At 42.9% G+C, this 14,620-nt stretch overlaps 1 protein-coding gene across 2 annotated transcripts in view; it reads left to right on the forward strand.

Annotated features, from left to right (window-relative positions):
- Positions 1 to 14,620, forward strand: part of LOC139179644 (liprin-alpha-1-like) — a 304,559-nt gene that overhangs the window by 15,465 nt on the left and 274,474 nt on the right. The window lies entirely within an intron of this gene.

Here is a 14,620-nt window from a genome sequence, read left to right on the forward strand (position 1 = left end):
CAACTGGTGGTGGTGGTGGTGGTGGTGGGTCATTGTTGTTAAGTCGTGTACGACTCTTTTGTGACCCATGAACTGCATCACGCCAGGCTTCCCTGGTCCTTCACTGTCAAAGTGCCCTGTCTTTTTCACTATCCAAGAGCCCTGTCTCTTTTGGGCTACTGTTGTAAATCCCTTAGACTAGCTGATAAAACAACAGAAAGTTGTTTCTTGTTAGTCCTGGAGGGCTGGGGTGGTCCCAAGATCATCAGCCAGGTGCCACGTCTGGTGAGTCATGTTTCCTGGTTCCTAGACTGCCTGCTGCTTCTCCCTGTCCTACGCAGCACGGGAGCCCATTCCTTCCTGGCCCTGACCCCTCCCAGAGTGCCTGCCTCCTAGGATCATCCACCACGTGCGGGGTGAAGTTTTAGGGCCCATAAACTGTCAGCCCATTGCAGTCCCTAAGTATACTCTGCATTGTTTCAGTCTTTTGAAATAGATTCGAGCTTTCCTAATAGCCCACTACATGTTCTTTTTGTTATATGTTCGTTGGGCTCTTGAAAATAATATGTATCAGAGGGAATGCAGTGTTCCGTGTGTATCAGTTACATCAGGTTTGTCACTCATGTAATTCAGCTTCCAGTAGCCACGTTGAGTAAAAGCAGAAGTAGGTGAAATTACCTGTAATATATTTTATTTTTAACACACCCCAAATATTTCATTTCAGTGTGTAATCAACATGATAAAACCTAATGCAATAGTTCACGTTTCTTTTTTTCATGCTAGTCTTTAAAATCCAGCATGTGTTTCAGGCTTGCAGCGCATCTCATTGTAGAGCCAGCCACATTTCAGGTACTTCATGGTTGCAGGTGACTACGTACCAGGGAGCCCAGTTCCACGAGAGATGTGTCTTTAACGTCTCCCACTGGGATTATGAACTCGGCTGTTACTCCTTTTCTATTTCTGTCAGTTTTTATGTATTGATATTTTGAGGTTATGTTATTAGGTACATTCCAGTTTAGAATCCTCATCTTCTTGCTAGACTGAACTTGTATCAGTATGAGATGTTCTTTTTATTGCTAGTAATGCTTCTTTCTTTAGACACTATTTGACAGTGATGTTGCCACATCAGTTTTCTGTCCGTGTTAGCTTGGGTATCTTTTACTTTCACCTGTCTAAAAGACCTTCCATCTTAACATGTACCTCTGAATAGTGTATAGTTTTCACTGGAATCAGTTTGAGTATTGGCTCTGTTTATAATGTTGATATTTCAGTGTGTAGACACCATGTTGCTGTGTGATTTCTGTTTGTCCCACCTAGTCTGTGTTTTTTGCTCTTGCCTTCTTTTAGAAGTATGAAGTGTTTCTCTAGTTCTGTGCTCCTCTGTCAGGTTGTTGGGGGTACATTTGCAGACACAGTGTGTGTTTTACTTTCAAGTCTAACTTAGTACTCTTACTGCCTCCCTGACACGACTGTTTCCTCCTTGTCACTGTCACACTTTAAACGGTTAGATATATTTTTGGCATTAACATCATTGTTTTGTAGAGTTAGTATTTACCCTCACAGTTACCTCATTGTTGGTCTTGTTTTTTATATTTCCATCAGAGACTACTTTTCTTTTTCCAAAGCACTGCCTTAATATTTTTTTTTTAGTTCATGTGTGTGGGTGATGAGTTGTCTCATTTCCATTTGCCCTCAAAGTCTCTATTTTGCTTTCACTTTCGAAGAGAGTTTTTGTTGGATGTAGAATTCCAGGTTGGTGGTTATTTGTTTCTCAGCATTTTACAGATGCCAGTCCATTATCTTCTGACTTCCTTGTTCTTGGAAAGTCAGCTCTCAGTGTTGTTGTGCCGTTAAAAGCCACACCCTTTTTCCTCTGAGTGCTTGAACATTTGCTTCTTGCCTTAGGCACCTGCAGAGCTGCTGAAACCAATGTGTGGTTTTCATTTTTGACTCAATGGTCTGATTCTTGAACCAACTCTTACCACTGTCCCTGTCAGTCAGTTCAGTCGCTCCGTGTCTGACCGTTTGCAACCCCATGGGCTGCAGCACGCCAGGCTTCCCTGTCCATCACCAACTCCTGGAGCTTGCTCAAGCTCATGCCCATCGAATCGGTGATGCCATCCAACCAGCTCATCCTCTGCCGTCCCCTTCTCCTCCTGCCTTCAGTCTTCCCCATCATCAGGTTCTTTTCCAATGAGTCAGCTCTTTGCATCAGGTGGCCAAAGTATTGGAGCTTCAGCATCAGTCTTTCCAATGAATATTCAGGACTGATTTGCATTAGGATTGACTGACTGATTGGATCTCCTAGTAGTCCATGGGGCTCTCAAGAGTCTTCTCCAACTCCCCAGTTCAGAAGCATTGATTCTTTGGCATTCAGCCTTCTTCATGGGCCAACTCTCACATCCATGCATGACTACTGGAAAAACCATAGCTTTGACTAAATGAACCTTTGTTGGCAGAGTAATGTCTCTGCTTTTTAATATGCTGTTTAGATTTGTCATAGTTTCCTTCCGAGGAGCAAGCATCTTTTAATTTCACCATCTGCAGGAATTTCGGAGCCCAAGAAAATAAAGTGTGTCACTGTTTCCACTGTTTCCCCATTTATTTGCCATGAAGTGATGGGGCTGGATGCTATGATCTTCATTTTTTGAATGTTGAGTTTTATGCCAGCTTTTTCACTCTCCCTTTCACTTTCACTAAGAGGCTCTTTAGTTTCAAACCCTGGAGGCATTTCTTTTTTTTTTTTTTTTTTTAATTTTATTTTATTTTTAAACTTTACATAATTGTATTAGTTTTGCCAAATATCAAAATGAATCCACCACAGGTATACATGTGTTCCCCATCCTGAACCCTCCTCCCTCCTCCCTCCCCATACCATCCCTCTGGGTCGTCCCAGTGCACTAGCCCCAAGCATCCAGTATCGTGCATCGAACCTGAACTGGCAACTCGTTTCTTACATGATATTTTACATGTTACAATGTCATTCTCCCAAATCTTCCCACCCTCTCCCTCTCCCACAGAGTCCATAAGACTGTTCTATACATCAGTGTCTCTTTTGCTGTCTCGTACACAGGGTTATTGTTACCATCTTTCTAAATTCCATATATATGCGTTAGAATACTGTATTTATGTTTTTCCTTCTGGCTTACTTCACTCTGTATAATAGGCTCCAGTTTCATCCACCTCATTAGAACTGATTCAAATGTATTCTTTTTAATGGCTGAGTAATACTCCATTGTGTATATGTACCACAGCTTTCTTATCCATTCATCTGCTGATGGACATCTAGGTTGCTTCCATGTCTTGGCTATTATAAACAGTGCTGCGATGAACATTGGGGTACACGTGTCTCTTTCCCTTCTGGTTTCCTCAGTGTGTATGCCCAGCAGTGGGGTTGCTGGATCATAAGGCAGTTCTATTTCCAGTTTTTTAAGGAATCTCCACACTGTTCTCCATAGTGGCTGTACTAGTTTGCATTCCCACCAACAGTGTAAGAGGGTTCCCTTTTCTCCACACCCTCTCCAGCATTTATTATTTGTAGACTTTTGGATCGCAGCCATTCTGACTGGTGTGAAATGGTACCTCATAGTGGTTTTGATTTGCATTTCTCTGATAATGAGTGATGTTGAGCATCTTTTCATGTGTTTGTTAGCCATCTGTATGTCTTTTTTGGAGAAATGTCTATTTAGTTCTTTGGCCCATTTTTTGATTGGGTCGTTTATTTTTCTGGAGTTGAGCTGTAGGAGTTGCTTGTATATTTTTGAGATTAGTTGTTTGTCAGTTGCTTCATTTGCTATTATTTTCTCCCATTCTGAAGGCTGTCTTTTCACCTTGCTAATAGTTTCCTTTGATGTGAAGAAGCTTTTAAGGTTAATTAGGTCCCATTTGTTTATTTTTGCTTTTATTTCCAATATTCTGGGAGGTGGGTCATAGAGGATCCTGCTGTGATGTATGTCGGAGAGTGTTTTGCCTATGTTCTCCTCTAGGAGTTTTATAATTTCTGGTCTTACGTTTAGATCTTTAATCCATTTTGAGTTTATTTTTGTGTATGGTGTTAGAAAGTGGTCCAGTTTCATTCTTTTACAAGTGGTTGACCAGATTTCCCAGCACCACTTGTTAAAGAGATTGTCTTTAATCCATTGTATATTCTTGCCTCCTTTGTCGAAGATAAGGTGTCCATATGTGCGTGGATTTATCTCTGGGCTTTCTATTTATTCCATTGATCAATATTTCTGTCTTTGTGCCAGTACCATACTGTCTTAATAACTGTGGCTTTGTAGTAGAGCCTGAAGTCAGGTAGGTTGATTCCTCCAGTTCCATTCTTCTTTCTCAAGATCGCTTTGGCTATTCGAGGTTTTTTGTATTTCCATACAAATTGTGAAATTATTTGTTCTAGCTCTGTGAAGAATACTGTTGGTAGCTTGATAGGGATTGCGTTGAATCTATAAATTGCTTTGGGTAGTATACTCATTTTCACTATATTGATTCTTCCAATCCATGAACATGGTATATTTCTCCATCTATTAGTGTCCTCTTTGATTTCTTTCACCAGTGTTTTATAGTTTTCTATATATAGGTCTTTAGTTTCTTTAGGTAGATATATTCCTAAGTATTTTATTCTTTCCGTTGCAATGGTGAATGGAATTGTTTCCTTAATTTCTCTTTCTGTTTTCTCATTATTAGTGTATAGGAATGCAAGGGATTTCTGTGTGTTGATTTTATATCCTGCAACTTTACTGTAGTCATTGATTATTTCTAGTAATTTTCTGGTGGACTCTTTAGGGTTTTCTATGTAGAGGATCATGTCATCTGCAAATAGTGAGAGTTTTACTTCTTCTTTTCCAATTTGGATTCCTTTTATTTCTTTTTCTGCTCTGATTGCTGTGGCCAAAACTTCCAAAACTATGTTGAATAGTAATGGTGAAAGTGGGCACCCTTGTCTTGTTCCTGACTTTAGAGGAAATGCTTTCAATTTTTCACCATTGAGGATAATGTTTGCTGTGGGTTTGTCATATATAGCTTTTATTATGTTGAGGTATGTTCCTTCTATTCCTGCTTTCTGGAGAGTTTTTTATCATAAATGGATGTTGAATTTTGTCAAAGGCTTTCTCTGCATCTATTGAGATAATCATATGGTTTTTATTTTTCAATTTGTTAATGTGGTGTATTACATTGATTGATTTGCGGATATTGAAGAATCCTTGCATCCCTGGGATAAAGCCCACTTGATCATGGTGTATGATCTTTTTAATGTGTTGTTGGATTCTGATTGCTAGAATTTTGTTAAGGATTTTTGCATCTATGTTCATCAGTGATATTGGCCTGTAGTTTTCTTTTTTTGTGGGATCTTTGTCAGGTTTTGGTATTAGGGTGATGGTGGCCTCATAGAATGAGTTTGGAAGTTTACCTTCCTCTGCAATTTTCTGGAAGAGTTTGAGCAGGATAGGTGTTAGCTCTTCTCTAAATTTTTGGTAGAATTCAGCTGTGAAGCCGTCTGGACCGGGGCTTTTGTTTGCTGGAAGATTTTTGATTACAGTTTCAATTTCCATGCTTGTGATGGGTCTGTTAAGATTTTCTATTTCTTCCTGGTCCAGTTTTGGAAAGTTGTACTTTTCTAAGAATTTGTCCATTTCTTCCACGTTGTCCATTTTATTGGCATATAATTGTTGATAGTAGTCTCTTATGATCCTTTGTATTTCTGTGTTGTCTGTTGTGATCTCTCCATTTTCGTTTCTAATTTTGTTGATTTGATTTTTCTCCCTTTGTTTCTTGATGAGTCTGGCTAATGGTTTGTCAATTTTATTTATCCTTTCAAAGAACCAGCTTTTGGTTTTGTTGATTTTTGCTATGGTCTCTTTTGTTTCTTTTGCATTTATTTCTGCTCTAATTTTTAAGATTTCTTTCCTTCTACTAACCCTGGGGTTCTTCATTTCTTCCTTTTCTAGTTGCTTTAGGTGTAGAGTTAGGTTATTTATTTGACTTTTTTCTTGTTTCTTGAGGTGTGCCTGTATTGCTATGAACTTTCCCCTTAGACTGCTTTTACCGTGTCCCACAGGTTTTGGGTTGTTGTGTTTTCATTTTCATTCGTTTCTATGCAAATTTTGATTTCTTTTTTGATTTCTTCTGTGATTTGTTGGTTATTCAGCAGCGTGTTGTTCAGCCTCCATATGTTGGAATTTTTAATAGTTTTTCTCCTGTAATTGAGATCTAATCTTACTGCATTGTGGTCAGAAAAAATGCTTGGAATGATTTCTATTTTTTTGAATTTACCAAGGCTAGCTTTATGGCCCAGGATGTGATCTATCCTGGAGAAGGTTTCATGTGCGCTTGAGAAAAAGGTGAAATTCATTGTTTTGGGATGAAATGACCTATAGATATCAATTAGGTCTAACTGGTCTATTGTATCGTTTAAAGTTTGTGTTTCCTTGTTAATTTTCTGTTTAGTTGATCTATCCATAGGTGTAAGTGGGGTATTAAAGTCTCCCACTATTATTGTGTTATTGTTAATTTCTCCTTTCATACTTGTTAGCATTTGTCTTACGTACTGTGGTGCTCCCGTGTTGGGTGCATATATATTTATAATTGTTATATCTTCTTCTTGGATTGATCCTTTGATCATTATGTAGTGACCTTCTTTGTCTCTTTTCACAGCCTTTGTTTTAAAGTCTATTTTATCTGATATGAGTATTGCTACTCCTGCTTTCTTTTGGTCCCTATTTGCATGGAAAATCTTTTTCCAGCCCTTCACTTTCAGTCTGTATGTGTCCCCTGTTTTGAGGTGGGTCTCTTGTAGACAACATATGTAGGGGTCTTGTTTTTGTATCCATTCAGCCAGTCTTTGTCTTTTGGTTGGGGCATTCAACCCATTTACGTTTAAGGTAATTACTGATAAGTATGTTCCCGTTGCCATTTACTTTATTGTTTTGGGTTCGAGTTTATACACCGTTTTTGTGTTTCCTGTCTAGAGAATATCCTTTAGTATTTGTTGGAGAGCTGGTTTGGTGGTGCAGAATTCTCTCAGCTTTTGCTTGTCTGAAAAGCTTTTGATTTCTCCTTCATACTTGAATGAGATCCTTGCTGGGTACAATAATCTGGGCTGTAGGTTATTTTCTTTCATCATTTTAAGTATGTCTTGCCATTCCCTCCTGGCTTGAAGAGTTTCTATTGAAAGATCAGCTGTTATCCTTATGGGAATTCCCTTGTGTGTTATTTGTTGTTTTTCCCTTGCTGCTTTTAATATTTGTTCTTTGTGTTTGATCTTTGTTAATTTGATTAATATGTGTCTTGGGGTGTTTCTCCTTGGGTTTATCCTGTTTGGTACTCTCTGGGTTTCTTGGACTTGGGTGATTATTTCCTTCCCCATTTTAGGGAAGTTTTCCACTATTATCTCCTCAAGTATTTTCTCATGGTCTTTCTTTTTGTCTTCTTCTTCTGGAACCCCTATGATTCGAATGTTGTAGCGTTTAATATTGTCCTGGAGGTCTCTGAGATTGTCCTCATTTCTTTTAATTCGTTTTTCTTTTATCCTCTCTGATTCATTTATTTCTACCATTCTATCTTCTAATTCACTAATCCTGTCTTCTGCCTCTGTTATTCTACTATTTGTTGCCTTCAGAGTGTTTTTAATTTCACTTATTGCATTATTCATTATATATTGACTCTTTTTTATTTCTTCTAGGTCCTTGTTAAACCTTTCTTGCATCTTCTCAATCCTTGTCTCCAGGCTATTTATCTGTGATTCCATTTTAGTTTCAAGATTTTGGATCAATTTCACTATCATTATTCGGAATTCTTTATCAGGTAGATTCCCTATCTCTTCCTCTTTTGTTTGGTTTGGTGGGCATTTATCCTGTTCCTTTATCTGCTGAGTATTCCTCTGTCTCTTCATCTTGTTTAAATTGCTGAGTTTGGGGTGTCCTTTCTGTATTCTGGCAGTTTGTGGAGTTCTCTTTATTGTGGTGTTTCCTCGCTATGTGTGGGTTTGTACAGGTGGCTTGTCAAGGTTTCCTGGTTAGGGAAGCTTGTGTCAGTGTTCTGGTGGGTGGAGCTGTATTTCTTCTCTCTGGAGTGCAATGAAATGTCCAGTAATGAGTTATGAGATGTCTATAGTTTTGGGGTGACTTTGGGCAGCCTGTATCTTGAAGCTCAGGGCTGTGTTCCTTTGTTGCTGGAGAATTTGCTTAGTATGTCTTGCCCTGGAACTTATTGGCCCTTGTGTGGTGCTTGGTTTCAGTGTCGGTATGGAGGCATTTGATGAGCTCCTGTGAATGAATGTTCCTGGAGTCAGGAGTTCCCTGGAGTCAGGGTTTGGACTTAAGTCTCCTGCTTCCGATTATCGTCTTATTTTTACAGTAGTTTCAAAACTTCTCCTTCTATACAGCACCATTGATAAAACATCTACATTAAAGATGATAAGTTTCTCTACAGTGAGGGTCACTCAGAGAGGTTCACAGGGTTACATGGAGAAGAGAAGAGGGAGGAGGGAGTTAGAGGTGACCCAAATGAGATGAGGTGAATCAATAGTGGAGAGAGTGGGCTAGCCAGTAGTCACTTCCTTATGTGCACTCCACAACTGGACCACTCAGAGATGTTCACGGGGTTATACAGAGAAGAGAAGAGGAGGAAGGTAACAGAGGTGGCCAGAAGGATAAAAGGGGGGAATGAAAAGGAGGGAGACAGATCCAGCCAGTAATCAGTTCCCTAAGTGTTCTCCACCGTCTGGAACACACAGAAATTCACAGAGTTGGGTAGAGTAGAGAGGGGTTAGGGAGGAGACACAGGCGACCTGGTGGAGAAAAAGGAGGGTCCAAAGGGAGAGAGAGCAGTCAAGCCAGTAATCTCACTCCCTAGTGAAAAATGGGTCCTGAAGATTGGGTCCTTAAAGGTACAAAATTGGTAACAAATACATAAAAGCAAAAATTAAAAATCTAGAGTAGAGTTTGGAATTTCAAAAATACGATGTTAAAGAAAAGAAGAAGGAAAAGAAAGAGAGAAAAAACGAACAAACAAAAACAAACAAGGTCGCGAAAATTATAAAGAAAGTACAGGTACAAAATTGATAACTAATACCAGAAAGCAAAAATTAAAAATCTAGAGTAGAGTTTGGAATTTCAAAAATACAATGTTAAAAAAAAAAAAAGAAGAAGAAAAATAAAGAGAGAAAACAAACAAACAAATACGAACAATGTCACAAAAATTATAAAGAAAATACAGGTACAAAATTGATATCAAATACCAAAAAGCATAAATTAAAAATCTAGAGTAAAGTTTGGAATTTCAGATATACAATGTTATATAAAAGAAGAAGAGAAAGAAACAGAGAAGAAGAAAAAAAAAAAAGTCACAGAAATTATATAAAAAAAAACTATAGGTACAAAATTGATAACATATACCAAAAAGCGAAAATTAAAAATCTAGAGTAGAGTTTGGAATTTCAAAAATACAATGTTAAAGAAAAGAAGAAAAAAACAAAAACAAACAACAAAAAAAACAAGGTCAAAAAATTATAAAATATATATATATGAAGTTTGCTGAAGAAGAAAAAAATAGGGTTTTTTTTTTTTTTTTTTTGCAAAGTAATAGGTTATAAAAGTGAAAATTAAAGGAACAAAAGAGGACTTAAAATTTTTTTTTTAATTAAAATAAAAGAAAGAATGATCGTAAAAATAATAAAAATATATCTAGGACTTTTTTGTTTGTTTTTTTTTTTTTTTTTGTGGGTGTTGTGGGTTCAGTTCATTTTTGGCTAGTTTCTTGGTCAGATTTATATTTCTCAAGATCTATAGGCCCCTTCCTATGTAGTCCGTAGTATCCACAGGGTTTTGATCTATTGCCTATAGCTTCCAAGGCGTTTCCCTCTGTTATATCTTCTTCTGTTTGCTAGTCTCTTCAGTATCTGGTTTCCGCCCTGACTCAAAGGGCACGGTGGAGGACACTTTTTTTTTTTTTTTTTAGGCTTACTTGTTCAGTCGCGCTGTGGGGAGGGAGGGATGCTGCAAACAAATAACACTGGCGTGGGCTCGCAGTGCCTCAGCCACCCTGGGTCTGCCCCTGCTCACGGCGCGTGTAGCCTCCCTGTCCACACTGCTCGGACTCTAGGTTGTTCCGCCGGGAACAATCCGAGGCTGGCCCTGGGCTGCATGCACCTCCCAGGTCCAAGCCGCTCAGGTTCAGGCACTCGGGTAGTCCTCAGAGGCGCAGACTCAGTTGGGCCTGCGTTTTGTGCTCTTCCCAGGTCTGAGCGCCAATTTGCTCTTCCCAGGCGAGCGCCAATGCTGCGACTTATCGCCTCCCCGCCACTCGGTTATCTGGATGTAAAACCGGCGCACCTTCTCAGGCAGATGTTGACCGTCCAGACCCCCAAGAAGTTTTAGTTAGCAAAGAAGCCTGCTTACAATTTTATAGATAATGTCTCTCTGGGGCTGCGATTGCCCCCTTCCGGCTCTGGCTGCCTGTCACCGGAGGGGGAAGGTCTGCAGCCGGCTATCTCTGTTCAGTCCTTTGTTCCGTGCGCGGGCCTGGCGGTCTTAGGTTAGGGCTGGCTTTTCGCGTGGTAGGTATCCCACAGTCTGGTTTGCTAGCCCAAATTATTTCGCTCAGATAGCGCTCAGGGTATTCAGGCCAGATTCTTACTCTCAGCAATGCAGCCCACGCCGCGCCTCCCTGCCCAGCCCCAGTTTGCTAATGGCGGATGCAGGCGTCTGCGCTGCTTCTCTGCTGGGGGAGTTACCGTAGGGCTCGCAATCTGCGAGTTTTAATTGTTTATTTATTTTTTTCTCCCTGTTATGTTGCCCTCTGTGCTTCCAAAGCTCGGCACAGATTCGGCAGTGAGAAGGTTTCCTGATGTTTGGAAACTTCTCTCTTTTTAAGATTCCCTTCCCGGGACGGAACTCCGTCCCTCCCTCTTTTGTCTCTTTTTTTTTGTTTTTAATATTTTTTCCTACCTCCTTTCGAAGAGTTGGGTTGCTTTTCTGGGTGCCTGATGTCCTCTGCCGGCATTCAGAAGTTGTTTTGTGGAATTTACTCGACGTTTAAATGCTCTTTTGATGAATTTGTGGGGGAGAAAGTGTTCTCCCCGTCCTACTCCTCCGCCATCTTGGCTCCTCCCTCCTCCCTGGAGGCATTTCTTATTCCCCTTTCTGTCTTTTCTCCACCATGAGGGTCCCCATTTATAGTTTTTAACAACATAGTTTAACAACAGATTCCTTCAATACATTCTATCCCTTTTCCCTCTTATATATATATTGTAACCGATCCGTCCTTCAGTTCACTGATCGTCTCGTCAGCTACGTCCAATCTGATGTTAAGGCCAGAGACTGAGTTCTTAAATTCAGTCACTGTTATTGTAAAGTTCTAGATTGGTTTTGATTCTCAGAAATTTTTCCTTTTGTCAAGTATATTTTTGAACAGGTGACATTTGCATCTGATACCTCTAGCATACCTCTGATACGCTGATATATATCTCATACCTCTGGATCTGGTTCAGTTCTTTTTCTCTTGGTCCTGTTTGTTGTTACACCCTCTTTTGCTTCTTTGGTTGCATGTTGGACATTATGTTTGGAAAACCCTAGAGGTTCTGAGTGATGCTGCCTTCTCCAGAGTTTCCTCTGACGCAGACCTCCAGTGGGGACAGAGCTGTCTGTTCACTCAGGGCCTGAGGGACTTGAGGCTTGGGGGTCCTTTTAAGCTCAGTCTCAGCAGCCTTCACCCACCTTCCCCCCCGACCCCAGGGAGGAGCTTTCCAGCGTCTCCAGTGTCTGGAAGCCTGGGGTGCCTCCCAGGGCCCCGCGTTCTCGGCAGGTCCTGAAGCCCACCGTCTCTCCTGAGCACCACGAGGTGACTGATAGTCAGCGCTCAGCCGGTTTGGGCAGAGTGTTGGGTACGTTTTCTGACATCCGGACTGACTCGTCAGGCCTGCGCTTGACTTTTTGTCTCCACAGCCCAAGGAACCCTCCAGAGCTGTGTTAGCCAGCCCCCTCTGCTTGACTTTTTCCCTTCCTTTTCTTCACAGAGTCAGCTTTGCTCAGATGCCCCGAGGGAACGAGCGGCCCTCTCAGTCTCCAGCTCCCTCACTGAGCTTCGCTTTTGTTTGAAATCTTGGATTGTGGCTGCCTAAGGACCTCTTTTAAACCTTATTTAGCTTTTCTAGCTCTTGGTAGGCTGACCTACAAGATGCTTGCGTCTGTCACTGGAAGTGGAGACACCCTGGGGGGGGGGGGTCTTCTGTCATCTGAAGCCACATGTAACAGTCACAGTAATTGTCTTGATCAAGTTTATTTGATACCAGGGAAAACAAGAACCAGGGGTCCTTGCTTGGTACCCATGGTTGTGTTTCTGGTCAGAGTCCCCAGCTTGCCTGGGCTGTTTCAGTGCCACGTGAACTTGGGAAGGAGGTGGAGCAGGCGGCCCACGCGGCCTGGAGACAGAGGAGCCGGTCTCCCCTCTGCCCTTGCCCCTGCGGCCAGGGCAGGCCTTGCATTGCCGGGCCTGCTGGTGTGGGGAGGCCAAGGCTGAGGAGGGAGGGGTTACGTGACCTGTATTCTGTGACATGGTCACACGTGGGTTTTCTTTTTCAGTTTGAAAAAAATGACTGCTTTTAGTATTCCCTCCAGTTTCACTTTAAGGTGGAAAATGAAGATTTTATTCGTAAAGTTGAGCACAGTGACCTTACAGTCATTTTGAAAGCAACAGTTGATGTTTTAAGAACACATCTCAGAGAACTCCAGTAGATAAAGCTAAAAAAAGAGAACGTGTTCAGGGTGAACTGCGGGCAGGACCCAAACTGTACCCTGTCTCTCCCAGAGTGTGTAATTGCTGAGATGGGTGGATATAGGACCCAAGCAACCTGGGGACCGAGGTCCTCAAATGACAGCAGAGGCCCAGGGCTGAGCCAGGAGCAAGTGGCCTGTGCCCTGGCGAGTGGAGAACCGCGAGGGTGGGAGTGGAGCCAGGAGAGGGGTGGGAGACTCAGGCGGGGTCTGGGAGGCACTGGCTGTCGCGGCTCGAGGCAGGGACACCCCTGAACCTCCACCATGCAGTCCCCACGGGGCAGAGTCTTCTGGCAGCCGAGGGTCGAAGTAAAGAGGGCGAGTTCACAGCAGGTTGAATGAACCCCTGTACCCACTGTGGGTTCATTTTAAGTGCCTGGAGTGAGGTTGGTCAAGCCCTTGCTGAGCTCGAGTGAGGGAGTCTGACAGGGAGGACCGAGCTCAGGGTGAGAGTGAGGGGCAGCTAGCATGGTGAGTCCTCCTCAGCTGATGGGTTCTGGGGACGCCCTTGAGTTCAGGGCTGCCCTTTCAGTAGCCTCACTGGAGGCTTGTTTGGGGGGTAGAGGGGGCAGAAGCCCACTTAGAAGACGTGCTCATTCCCAGGGGTGGTGGTTTCTGAAGGAGTTTATACTGGTTGGTTCGACTGTGACCCAGTACCTTACAGGGTCGTGTTTGACAGGGGGCCTGAGCTGTGGGCACAGCCTGCCTTCTCCTGCACTCCACACTCAATTGTTGTCTTTTTGGCAGCCCCTCCCCCCTCTCTGCACCCTTGACAGTGGACCTGAGCCCAGCCCCCCTGTTGCCACGGAGCCTCTTGTGACCGAGTGGGTTCCAGTTCTGGGCTCCTGGGAGATGTGCTGGAGGTGGAGCCTTCATGGCATTTGGTGGTCATAGTGTGAGAGCAGTGGTCATAGTGTGAGAACGGTGTGTGTGAGAGTGGTGTGTGAGAGCAGTGTGTGTGAGAGTGGTGGTCGTAGTGTGAGATTGGTGGTGATAGCTCGGTAGCCGAGGTATCCTACCGTGAAACAGCGGTTGCCCCTGAGTCGGGGGCTGCCCCTATCCGCGAGGATGGTTCGCAGAAGGGCCCGCCTTTGGGCGTTATTCCAGCGCTGCAACCCCAAGGCAAAGGCGAAGACTAGAATGAACTTGGCCTCGGCCCACGTCCTGGAAGCAGAGCGCCTGAGGTGAGAGCAGCCGGGGGCTGGGCCCGTCAGATTGGCCCTCACCCGGCGAAGCTACTGGGGTTGTGTTTCATTTTGTAGCATGGTTTGGCCCTGCAGGCCAGGGCATTCTTGGCCTTAGTGGGCAGGATCGAACCCCAGCAGTTTGACCTTGTAAGAGGTTGTATGCAGTGTGCTGCGATGGAGGGATGGGCGGGGGCCCCACAGAATGGGCAAACACTGGCTGGAGAAGTCACTGGGGCACATGGACTGAGCTATAGAGTCAGTCCTTGAAGCAGAAAGGGTAAGGCCCTTAATGTCTCCCTTCTTGCAAAGAAAGGATATACGGGCTGGAGGAATCTCTGGGCATGAGGATCGAGCTAGAGAGTCAGTCCTTGAAGCAGAAAGGCTAAGCCCGTTAATGTCTCCCATGTTACAAAGCACGAGACCAGTGTGTCCAGTATTTTAATGACAAGGTACCTACTGCTTACAGTGTATGGACATACACCCTCATAGCTAACACATGTCAACTACATGCCTCTTACAAGTGCTGGGCACTGTTCTGGGTGCTGAATACTCAGTATGTAGTAGTGGATACGTAGGCCCAGGATTGTTTTTAATTTCTGCAAAGAAGAAATAGAAGAACGAAAGACTCCGTGTGGTTCAGTTTGAGCAAGTTCACCACTGTGGACGGCCCCAGCATGCATGCAAATT

Source organism: Bos indicus, chromosome 25 (assembly GCF_029378745.1).
Source record: "Bos indicus isolate NIAB-ARS_2022 breed Sahiwal x Tharparkar chromosome 25, NIAB-ARS_B.indTharparkar_mat_pri_1.0, whole genome shotgun sequence".
Taxonomy (NCBI): Eukaryota; Metazoa; Chordata; class Mammalia; order Artiodactyla; family Bovidae; genus Bos; species Bos indicus.